The sequence below is a fragment of the Cydia fagiglandana genome, chromosome 23 (assembly GCF_963556715.1).
Source record: "Cydia fagiglandana chromosome 23, ilCydFagi1.1, whole genome shotgun sequence".
NCBI lineage: Eukaryota > Metazoa > Arthropoda > Insecta > Lepidoptera > Tortricidae > Cydia > Cydia fagiglandana.
The window spans coordinates 795,150-807,530 of NC_085954.1; the positions used below are offsets into that span (position 1 = coordinate 795,150).

Sequence of the window (12,381 nt, forward strand, 5' to 3'; positions counted from 1 at the left end):
AGAGTGTTGTTGTTTGTACATACATCCGTTGCTTATAGTTTTTCCGTGGTGGAGTAAAACTCGCAAAACTTACCTGAAACAAAAAATATCGTATCTTAATTTACCGAATCATTTATTAAAAGAGTGACATTTTATAAGTAGTTTCAATGTACAGCCATTATGTCAGTTTTTCTATGCCTAATAACATTAATAACAGCTCTACATATAAAGAAAGCATCATTGTTATTATTGTTCTAACTCCTACAAGTTATCGTCTGTAATTTTGTCCTTGAGACCTTCGCCCTACAAAGTTCTGTTTTGACGGGACGTCGGCAATGACCTCATTCTACGCGAAACTGTCCTCTGTGAACTCCGCTTTGTTGTCAGTGACATTATTACATTACACAGGCTACACAGCCAAAGACGTACATTGACAACTAAAAATTGCCAACTACCAAGACTACCTGCCCGATTCGGACTTCTTGTTCTTTAAGATACGTCAATTAAATCTAGAAACGATATGGATTAGATGTGTCAGTGACAAAAGTGACGTTTTTGTTTGAAGAAACGTCACATTTGACACCGATTCGGATGTTAAAGTTCGACGAGTTCGAGTTTTTACTTCGGCGAAAGGTATTTTAGCGGTAATGTGGTCCGTGACTACAAAATTATGGTTACGCGGTAGATCTTAGGTGAATACAAATGCCTATGTCAAGAAGAAACTTGAACGCCAGTTAAAATAACGGTGTGCCTCAAGGGTCCACCTTAGATAGCCTACTGTGAATTGCATACTTATAAGACTATCCTTCTCAAGTGTGAATTTATAATGATACCAACCCCAAGGACCACTCGATGATAATGCAATGACTCAAAGTATTTTACACCGACAGCGAATTCCTATCCTATCATACATCATACCATAATAGATATAATAAAAGTACCTACTAGACATGTGCGCCGCGCCGCCGCGCCGCCGCCGCCGACGATTTTTCCACGCCGCCGCCGCCGATAAATTTGACCGGCGTATAATCGGCGTGGGAAATTTTGGTACCTATCGTGTCTTATTCCATGTTGCGTAGTGAGTAGATAGTGTCAGAGGTATAATTTAAATATCCATGTGCTTTTTCGCATATTATTTGCCAGTGAAGCATATTAGCATCATTTTTGTCGTTGCGGTGTTAGCTGTGATAACGATTTAACGTTAATTTAAACAAGATCTTATTTCTGGATCTCAGGTTATTATTAGATATTTTATCGCACACCTTTTTTGTAGAACGCATTTTGTTTTACATCAATAGTCTCTTTATTGACAATTTAATCAGTGAACTAAAGTCAAAAAAATAGCAGGTTCATATCCTAGGACATAAACATACTATTTTCTTTTTGGGATCTCCAGCAAGCTGACACCACGATTATAATAGCGTATTTTATGATTTCTCGTATGTTGCTGGTGACACGCATGAAGTTGAGGGTCATCAATGTCATCATGATATGATTTGATTTATTTATCACATAATATACAATTTCATTAAAAAATATACACGATCAATTCTTAGTCATTTTATGGTGATTATCAGCTTCTTTTACTTAGTAATATATATTTCAATCAAAATTATAAAAGTCAGGTTAAAGCTTCGTAATAAGCTATACCTAAACAATTATACCTACTTATAGGAAGTTAAATCACCAAATATCATCACTAAGCTAGCAGTAAAGAAAACAATAAAACGGGACACTCCAAAGACATTCTGTTGAGCGAATCAACCTGCCAGAGACGTTTAATTTCGAAAACGACGACGTCTTTATTTTTACATAAATTTCTGTTAAACTTTAGTTCAGACAAATGTAAAGTATTCATCATTATATCGTAACAAATCCTTGGTGAGGCGACAGTGGCTGGGAAAAGTCAATATAGATTAAAGGCAACTTAAAGTTTTTTTGTATTTTATTTGTATTTCGCTTAAAAAGTAAGTAAAAATACTGCCTAAAATGTAGCGTTTTGAAGTATCCTTATTAATTTAATATTTAAACATACAGTTGGTAACCGTTAGGTTGGTATTGGTAATAAATGGTTGCTATTATTAATATGTCACTACATGCCGGGATATAATTTTCGGCAATAATTTAGAAAACACACATAATATGCTTTGGATAGCCTAGTAAATACTCAAAAGGCTTTAATGTAGAGATTTTACAGCCACGTTCTCATGCAGTATCAAAAATTATGCCTCGCCGATTTCACGCCGATCACGCCGCCGCCGCCGGTCAAAAAATCATCGGACGCCGCCGCCGATGATTTTGCCATCGGCGCACATCTCTAGTACCTACCACAACTTGTGGTCCACAAGGGTCCAGCCTGTCTCCGATGTTGTATCTTTGTAGTATTAAATTGAATATGAAGCCAGTGCGAATTTATAAATATTTACCTATGCACTGAATCACCACATTTCAAGCCAACAGCGAATTCCTATCATAAATAATAGGAGTACCTCAAGGGTCCGCCTTCGGTCCCATATTTCATAATTGTAAATGAAGAGAGTTTATAATTATATTAGCCCTCAAGAAATCAAGGGGCGCTGGTTGATAACGCACTGAGTCACCGTTCAGGCCGTTGGCGAATTCCTATCGCCTGCCATCATGGGAACGGACCGGTAATCATGAGAGCGCGTATGACTACGTTAAAAGGGATTCTTTAAGACCTGATTTGAGAGTTTCTGCGAACCGGCTAAATTCTTATGAGAAACTGCAACAAATGTATATAATATTTTATGTCCTTTTGAAATTAGGAACTAGGAGTACCTCAAGGACCCGCATTCGGCTCTGTATTCTTAAACTTAAATTCTTGCCTATATGATCAATTGAGACTAAACCTACAAATAAAATTAGATCTACCTTGCCCTGGTAATTCGTTTATAAAAAGCGCTGGTGGCCTAGCGGTAAGAGCGTGCGACTTGCCATCCGGAGGTCGCGGGTTCAAACCCCGGCTCGTACCAATGAGTTTTTCGGAACTTATGTACGAAATATCATTTGATATTTACTAGTCGCTTTTCGGTGAAGGAAAACATCGTGAGGAAACCGGACTAATCCCAATAAGGCCTAGTTTCCCGTCTGGGTTGGAAGACTTGGAAGGTCAGATGGCAGTCGCTTTCGTAAAAACTAGTGCCTACGTCAAATCATGGGATTAGTTGTCAAGCGGACCCCAGGCTCCTATGTGAGCCGTGGCAAAATGCCGGGATAACGCGAGGAAGAAGAAGAAGCCCTGGTAATTCGTTTGACGCCCCGCCACTGCTCAACACGGTTTTAACACTTAAACGGTACACTTGAGTGCAATTAACACGGGCCCTAGACCCACGTCATCAATTAACTGGTTTAAGACAAGTGTAAGACTAATTGTAGCAAGTTCTATTCCCCTCAAGAACCAATATAACTATGTTCCCTGTCTACACAACTTCTGTATGTATTCGGGGATCAAGTAACACTGGTTTATAAGGATAATTGTACATGGACACGGCATTAAAGTACATTGACCTTGCTCATAACTCCCATTCACGCTCAATCGAACAAGCTTTTAGTACCTTGTCGCAGACAGTGATATGACGAATTTGAAGCGCATACTTGACCGCCTCAGTATGACAAGATATCAGATAGAGTTTAGAATGTTCAGCTGCTCTGAATAGTCTGGATTCTAAGTATCATCATCAATTATTGACAATTCTTAAACTTTATCGCAAGGGCTTAAGTTTTGCTGTGAGTATGCCTAAAAGTATAGAAAGCCTACTATTGTCGGACCACGCCAACTTTGCACGACTTGACAGTGAGAATTCATTAATATCCAATAAGAGCGGCATACTTGGCGTAGCACTTGGCATGTAAACATAGAGGAAAATTAAAAGACTAAGCTAGCTTTTCTATCGCCCAAATATGCAAGAAAGCTTCTGCGCAAAAACCGTATATATACATATATATTTTATCCATCTAAAGATCTGTTTATAATTTTCAATAATGTTTACAGCAGTTTCAACTTCAGTCGGCACTACAAAGGTAAAAACAAGCTATTACCGATAACCCGGTAAACTCGGCTGAGCGTGACCAAAACAAACATTAGACTTTACCCCGTTGTGATAAGGTTTAGGAAATTTTCTGCGACGGAACGAAAGGAGTGTTATTCTTACTTCTTAGTTCGTACAAGACAGAGTCGTTCAAGGAAACCACAGTAGGTATATGCGCGCTTTTCTAGTTATGGCATTTTTATTTATTTTTCATTCATCATCATCATCATTCTAGCCTTCAGTCGCCCACTGCTGAGCATAGCCCCGCATAGCTGCTTCGTGTACGCCCCTTATCCCGGTCCTGGGCTAGTCTCATCCAAAAGTGCCCCGCAATTTTCCGAATGTCATCCACCCAACGAACTAACGGACGCCAGGCTATTCTTTCTTTAATTTTTCATTAATTACGCATTATATTAACAAGTTTCTACAGAATCTTAGCATCCGAGAAATGATAAAACTGGTATCATTATAGTCATTGCCACTGAAACTAATGTTCTCACAGCTTTATTCACATGTTAAGGCATTGGCAATAGTATGGGATGAGACTACGCGCCAAAACCACTACGATTCTCCAAAATATTTCCAAACATTTTCTTTATGTAATTCTTGGAGTATGGCAGTTACTTTAGGCGCGTTCTATCCGATATTATTGCAACTACACGTTCTATCATAAAAATATGCTGAACATCTTTAACTATCGTGAACTGGTAACATCTTCTCATGGGATGTGTTCAAAAAGCTATTTTTATATTCGCATAGTTTAGATGATAGTTGTTATCTCTCTAGGTCAGATCCAGCATTCGAAATTCGAATCGCAGACACAATGGGAACACAGAAAAGACGTCCACGCGCCTCTGACTCATAGCCACAAATGACACTGCGCCGGTTTTTTTCTTCTGCGCAAAAACAAGGCCGCATATTTTGACGTAATAGCCAGCTATCTTTAACCTCTGTGAGGTTACGGTTTGTTTTCAGTTAATTGTTTTAACGGGGTCGTGACATGACATAAGATATCGTAGACACAGTTAACTGATTTATTGTAAACCTTAATACAACGATATAAGTGCTATCAATGGGCACTTGTGCTGCTGTAATTAATTACAATCCAACGAGCATGAAATTTAAACCTTCCAGCAACGATATATGGTCTACCAGTGTGTTCGAATGATGTTGAAACTATGTTGCAACTTACGTATTTACTTAAATTCCTAGATAGTATCAAAGTTCAAAACGCTTTCGTAAAAATCTCTACGCAAGGTAAACTGGACCGTACCTATTCGACCTCGATTAGAAAACCATCACGAATCGACTTTGGCCATTGTAACCAAATGAATATGTAAAGCAATTTTAACTGGCTAGAATCCTTGAAAACTGACTAAAACGGAGATTAGACATTCAAAAGCGAACAAGTCAGATGATAATCTCAAATCTCAACAGACACTCTGTCAGACAAATAATGAACACACAATTAAGGGGTCAAAGTAATAAACCAAACAAACATCCAGCCAAAGCAAAACAACACTTAACACTTCACAAGAAAGGTCACAAAGGCAGAATCCCTATCTTATCTAGCGACACTCCTATGATATGACCGTTTCGCCGCTCAAAAGTAGGTTATCAAAGCAAGTTTCAATTAGGTTTGTAGCTTGTACAGTCACCACACGGGATTGTAATGCCATTTAGGGTTCTTGCTAAATTGGAAATGCTATAGCGTAAGTATTGAACAACCAATTTAGCTAGGACCCTAAATAACGCAACAATCGCGGAGCGTGAAGGTACAATCACTGTAAAAGAAGTCATATTTTGCATTTGCACCTTCTTTCTTTCGGAATAAGACCTTAAATGCAATGAAGATATTATTCCAATGTATATAAGTACGGGGTTTTACGACGCATTACAAAGATTTGAAGAAAAGTCATCCCGACGTTTATGTAGTCGGCTTTGTGATGTGAAGATTTGCGAGCTGGAAACTTTGACATTTATAGCCTGACTGATCTCAGTGCTAATTGATGGAGTCTCTGGAATCTCGTAGAATAACAATAAATCCTAATTCTTAGATCTTTTAAATCTGGTGAATTGAGTTTTAGGGCTGGTTGAACCAAACTGCACGCGTAAGCTTAAATAATCTTCGTCTAAACGTAGTACAGTACCTACGACTCAACGAAGACATTTCAAAAATATGGTTACATCCGGCAGAGAACATGAAACTTGAGATGCATGTAGCTTAGACATGTATGCTATTTAGTACTAAGTATCCAGTATTTAGTTGCTAGAATACTAAGAGAGAGTTGCGGCAGTTTGAAAACTTCTACTCGAACGAAGTCGCGAGCAGAATATAGTATGTATTCCATAACTAGATGTAACTTTATTATTTCAATCTCCAGCTTTTCGTGTTGGTATAAAAGTTGGATATCTATATACATACTGTAATACACATACGTCCTAGGATTTGGTAGCCGATTGGGCGTAGGATTCGAGATACTTTAGCAAATTAGGAAACGCGAATTCTAAGATAAAGGCCCAGTTAATTTACAATTTGTACAAGCTCACACTAAATACTCCGAGTTTACTCCAAGCAGTTCAAGCGTTGCGTGTTCCGTTCTAAATATTGCCATGGGAATAGTAAACAATTGCTCATAGTACTCATAATCATAGTGCCGACGCCGTATGCAGAATATTCATAATTCATAATATACTTTAAATGCTCTAAAATCTATTGTTTAGAAAACAATGAAGATGAGTTTTGAGTTTTAATTTTGAATTGACCCACAATGGATATTTCGAGTTGTACCATCGGCCACACTAACTGTCCATAGGTGGTCCTTATGCCTTTTGTAATAAGGTCCACCGATGTGCAGTTAGGAGTGTTGCTGTTTGTAGGTTACGCCTTTTGGTCTGCACCAAACCGCACCATATTTGGAGTTTTTAGTTATACTTCAGTGAGCGTAAATCAATGTTTACCGGTGAAAATGTATTGTAGGGATAGGTACAAGAAAGTGCTATCTAGTTTGACCTAACTGAACTCAACTCTGGTTAAACAGTGCAAAGGGTAATGATACTCCCAGATTTTCCAAGACTTTCCAAGTATCTAAAGGTCATCTTTTGGAAGAGCGATACAAACGTCTGTAATCACTGCTTATCCCAATGAGATACATGGAGTAGGTAATAGGTATAAGTGTCGTTCTCAAGGTACCATTTTTGGGTCGGTATGTTGCTGAAAAGTTTGTTGACAACCTTCAGAGTAACTGAAATCAGCCCGTGTCTCAAACTTATTACTTACAGACTTTTCGATTAGACAGTTTTCAAGAGAGTTTGTTAAGAGTTTAGATTTAATCTTACGTAAGTACTGTAATCAGTTTCCAAGTCCATAGATCCGCCATTGTTAAAGACTTATTAGTTGTTTTGTTATAGACAGCGGCTCATGTCGTAGTTATACCTTATACGTATAACTTCCTCTTTTATGATTCCCGTTTCCCATGTAATGTTAATGTAATAAATCGGAAGTTCTTTTTTATTAGCCCCAATATGAATCATGCCGAACTGTACACGTATATTTGTATACTGTTATGTGGCATACCAAAGTTTAATACATTACACTTAATAATAATTGCTGCATGGACATTACGCTAATTCGTCTAAATAAAGTGGTAAAAGTTTTAATGATAATATGGTTTATTATAATTTGGCACTATGGTACGAGCTCGTTTGACTCAGTGGACACAAGAGTCAGGCTCTCAGTGATATATTAAACTCCAAAAACATCAAAGTGTCACACAAGGTCTTTAGATGGCTCCTTAGATGTTTTTGGAGTTTAATATGTCATTGAGAGCTTGAGAGAGGAGGCCAATGCCCAGAAGTAGGACGTATATAGGCGGATAGTTTTATTCATTTAAAATAATAATATATCACCAATACATACTATATTTGTATGTATGTTTGTAGTTAAATCAAACTATATTGAGTTAAATGTAAAAAAGTAAAGAAATAAATGCATTTTCACCACACCAGCTCGGAAAGGCTTACTTTGCACTTCAAAAACTGATAGCGAAGTTGTATTTTATTCACATGTGAGACAAAGTAATCAAATACAAATTTTGAGTTGGTTTCTTATGTTTGCTGGTAGAAATGACTTTTAAATGATGATTTTGGATGACAAATATTTAATAACATTCATTTGGATTTGATTTGATTTGATTATGTTTGATATTTTCAATTTAATATTTGCTTCAGGTTGGTGTGGTGAAAAATTTTGTGTTTCACTCGGGGGCAAATTTTGTTTAACCCTCGTGCTTTGAAACCCTCGCAACGCTCAAGATTCCATTTTTTGAACCACTCGCTACGCTCGTGGTTCAATTTTTGAATCTTTCGCTTGCTCGGGTATCAATATTAGCACGAGCTGTGAAACAACAACTTTGCCCTCTTGTAAAACAAATAACTATTATATTTGTAGGTAAACTATAACCGATCTTTGTATGCATGTCATTACATCAAGCTATATGTATTGAGTTGATTAACAGACATTCCAAGAAACCATTTGCAAGACTGTTACAATAACCTTGCATATCTAGACCGTCCTATATCCAGAAGACATAGAAATACACTTACTCAGAATCGAGATGCGGACGTCAGATGTCGCCAGATCTGATTCCTATCTGCGTTCCTATTGGTTGACAGAGTCGAGATCTACAATAAAACCAACGTAAACAGATCTCGAAATTATTACGAAATAGACATTAGACACTGTTTGGGATATAATCACTGTTTTTTAAACCTGGATATGTTTGGCATGGAAAGCAATGTTGTAGAAGTATACGGTACCAATGTTTAAAGTTTTGGTTTTAAATCTAGAGATCAAAATTAACCCCGTGGGGTAAAACTAATATTCTATAAAGATAGAGCTTCAGTAGACAATGGAAGCCAGAAAGCCAAGACACATAAGAAAGACAATAAGGGTAACAGAGATCAAACTTCGAACTTCTTGTATTTGCCTTTAAAAAGCGAAAAAGTCGCGCCTACTACAGTTAAAGATATTTATGTTTATTCTTTTGCCCCTTAGGTCCCATCGCTCACACTGTTAACTGACAGTTCGTAAACCTTATTAAAAAAGGCATAAGGTCCACAGTTAAAAAAGTGTTGGTGTAAACATTGCATGTATATTTAACTATATTTGACTTCGATTGTACAACACAGCTGTGAATTTGATTGTGAATAGCATTACAGTTATTTATAATCGAAAGCATTTCTAGTGAATCGCGTCGACTTCTAGTGTTAGTACCATCCTCGAGTCTCGACACAGTTGATTAAACATTTGCATTGTCAACCTAATTGCAAAGAGATAAGGTCCAACGATGGACAGTTAATAATGTTGTTAGTAGATCGTTTTGTCCAGAGAAATATTTCTTTATTGCGCAGTAAATAAGGTACGTAATCAATCATAAACTCATGAAAATAGAGATGACGGAAATGTCCATTGAAATTGAAATAAATAATGACGACGCAAAGAAATGACATGTCTGTTAGTAAAAAATGCAAAGCTTTAGTGTTATTTCTGTTGGCATTTCTTACAATTTTTGTAACGATATATTTAGTAGCAACGGTCATAATGTATGAATTTATTTAAAGTCTTGAAACGGAACATGACAACATTTAAGAATTGCGTATGAAATATTTGTCTGCACAAAAAGGTGTACGTAAAATCATTCACTATTCAGACTATTTTAGATTCAGGAGAAATAAAAGCAGGAGGCCGATGCGAACTTATATTTTGATATCAAAATTATGTGATTTTGTTATCATTCGCACGTGCATTTGGCTCGTACCATCGCCATTAACTGTACATCGGTGGACCTTATGCCTTTTGTAATAAGGTCCACCGATGTACAGTTAGGAATGTTACTGTTTTTACTGAGAAAGACGCACAGGCAAATGATGATAAAGTAACATCATTTAGATATAATTTTGATGACAAAATGTAAGTTAAGTTTGGATCGGCCTAGAACGTTTTCTGCTCATAATTTAAATGGTTTTATTTGAAGCCACCATTCCAACCCTAGCCGCAGAGACAACTGGACCGTAAAGCTCTTTATTGCTGAATGCACCTGCCTGCAACGCAATCCAAAGTTAGATAACAACCCCTTTTCCTAGGGGAGCAAATCTAGGACGCAATAACTAGACTAGAATAATTTTAGTACCAGTATTCATTGTGTGCCTGAATACCTGGAACTGCTTGTTGCTTACAGTTATTTTCTAGAATGGTAGTAAACAAGCACAAGTGTGAAAGTTTTTGAAAATTTTGTCGCTTTGAAAGAAAAAGATACCTAGGTAGTATAATTTAAATCGGCATTTTAATATTAGGTACAATGCGATTAGAAACTCAAATAAAGCTACACTGGCTCTAAAGGGGCCCACTGATTAACAGTCCGCCGGACGGTATCGGCCTGTCAGTTGTTCGGAACTGTCAAAATTTTGTTCTAAAGGGGCCCACTGATTAACAGTCCGCCGGACGGTATCGGCCTGTCAGTTGTTCGGAACTGTCAAACTTTTGTTCTAACTGACATGCCGATACCGTCCGGCGGACTGTTAATCAGTGGGCCCCTTAACCCTACACCTCTGCCCGAGAAGTTTAATCTGTATAATCTCTCCTAAAATGGAGGAGATCCCAATATGGAACCGACAAAGAACTCGACGGGACACATCTTTTCAAAACATTACATCTTATAATTAAATATAATAGGGGACATCTTACACAGATAAAATTGACACTTCATACGTTAAAAGAAAGTCCAAATTAGTGTGTACCAACTTCAATAGAGCTATTACAACAGAAAACATTCAATATACGAAAAACTACACAAGTGGCACGAAAGGAAAAGAATCACACTCAATTACTCAGTCATGCCATTTGGTAACATTAAAAGTCATCAGGCGAGCAAAACGCTTCCGGTAGTAAGTTAGAATCATTACTCTTTTGGACACATGCTAGATATTAATTTGCAGAAAAACTGAGGATAGTGAGAATCCATTAATTGTCCGTTACGTTATTTGTAGTTCCATCGCCCACACTCGGTGGACCTTATGCCTTTTGTGATAAGGTCCACTCTTGGACAGTTAAGTGTTGTTATTTGTTCCTTGGTAGTTTACTGAAGTTATTGATATTTATATATTTATGTATATTTTCTTTGCAGTCGAAGTCTACAAGTGCCCATTTGTGTTTTTCATCACAGAAGGTCCTTATGCTTCATGTGCATAAGGACCTTTCCATCAGAAAAGGGTTATGTACATAGAGATCTTAACCTCGACGTATCTCGGTCCTCGCTTACATTCGGACCGATATAATTATCAATATCATTTTATTCTATCCGAGGCATTCGCATGGCATAAAATGGCTTACTTCACGCCCTTGTTGACAGTTGTATAATCTACTTCTTGCGTATATTCTTGCCCTTCAACATGAAACATGATATTGAAAGAAAAGCATAAGCTTCCACCACAGATATTTTTATATATATGTCGGCGGCCGATCGTAAGATCAGACATATCGTGAAATTCCTAGGCATATCGTGAAACGTGAAAATCTTTGACTCGTTCCCTGAGTCGACAGAGCCCCGCTACGCGGGGCTCCTATTTCTGGGCAGTTTGCCCTTCGGGCATCTGAAGCAACCTAACGAACCTATCTTACCTATATATTGGTTTAATGTGACTATCGTCAAAACAATACACAGGAACATTACGATCTGCTTGATCTTACGATCGGCCGCCGACTTAAACACAACAAAGGCTAAAATAAAAGCTCTTCCATCTACAAAACACCCCCAAAAATATTCAAGCCTCATCCAAAGAGCCCCAACACACGAATATGCGGAGTATGATTTAACAAGCAACTTAACGACCTCTCCAGACGACCTTAATGACGAGAGGATTCACGTTTCAGAATATCAGAGGGCCCACCGCGAACCACGTTCGACGTGTTGCCTCCTTGTCACACTTACGTACGAATTTACAAGTGCGACAGAGAGGCCACACGTCGAAAGTGGTTTACGGCAGACTCTGAATTATCAGAATCTGAATTCTGATTATGAAGAGGATTTTTAAAATGGAACTGCCTGTCGTATTTAAATATAGATAGTACAGTCATTATATCCAAAAAATCGACCCTACCCGTGAATAATTAGTTCTTGGATTTTTTTTTCGTAGGTCCCTCGGGGGCGTCACTGGGAGTGTAAATTCAAAAAGTAGGCTTAATCAGGCTCCTGCGTATATTCGAAAAATGGTTTTTTTCCAAAAAAACGATTTATCTTCAATAACTCGGCCATTTTTGATTTTACAGTAAAACCGTAAGGACAAAAATTGTAGG

The 12,381-nt window shown here is 37.7% G+C and overlaps 1 protein-coding gene across 1 annotated transcript in view; it reads right to left on the reverse strand.

The window, feature by feature from the left end:
• LOC134675738 (uncharacterized) overlaps positions 1-12,381 on the reverse strand; it is a 272,173-nt gene that overhangs the window by 244,516 nt on the left and 15,276 nt on the right. The window lies entirely within an intron of this gene.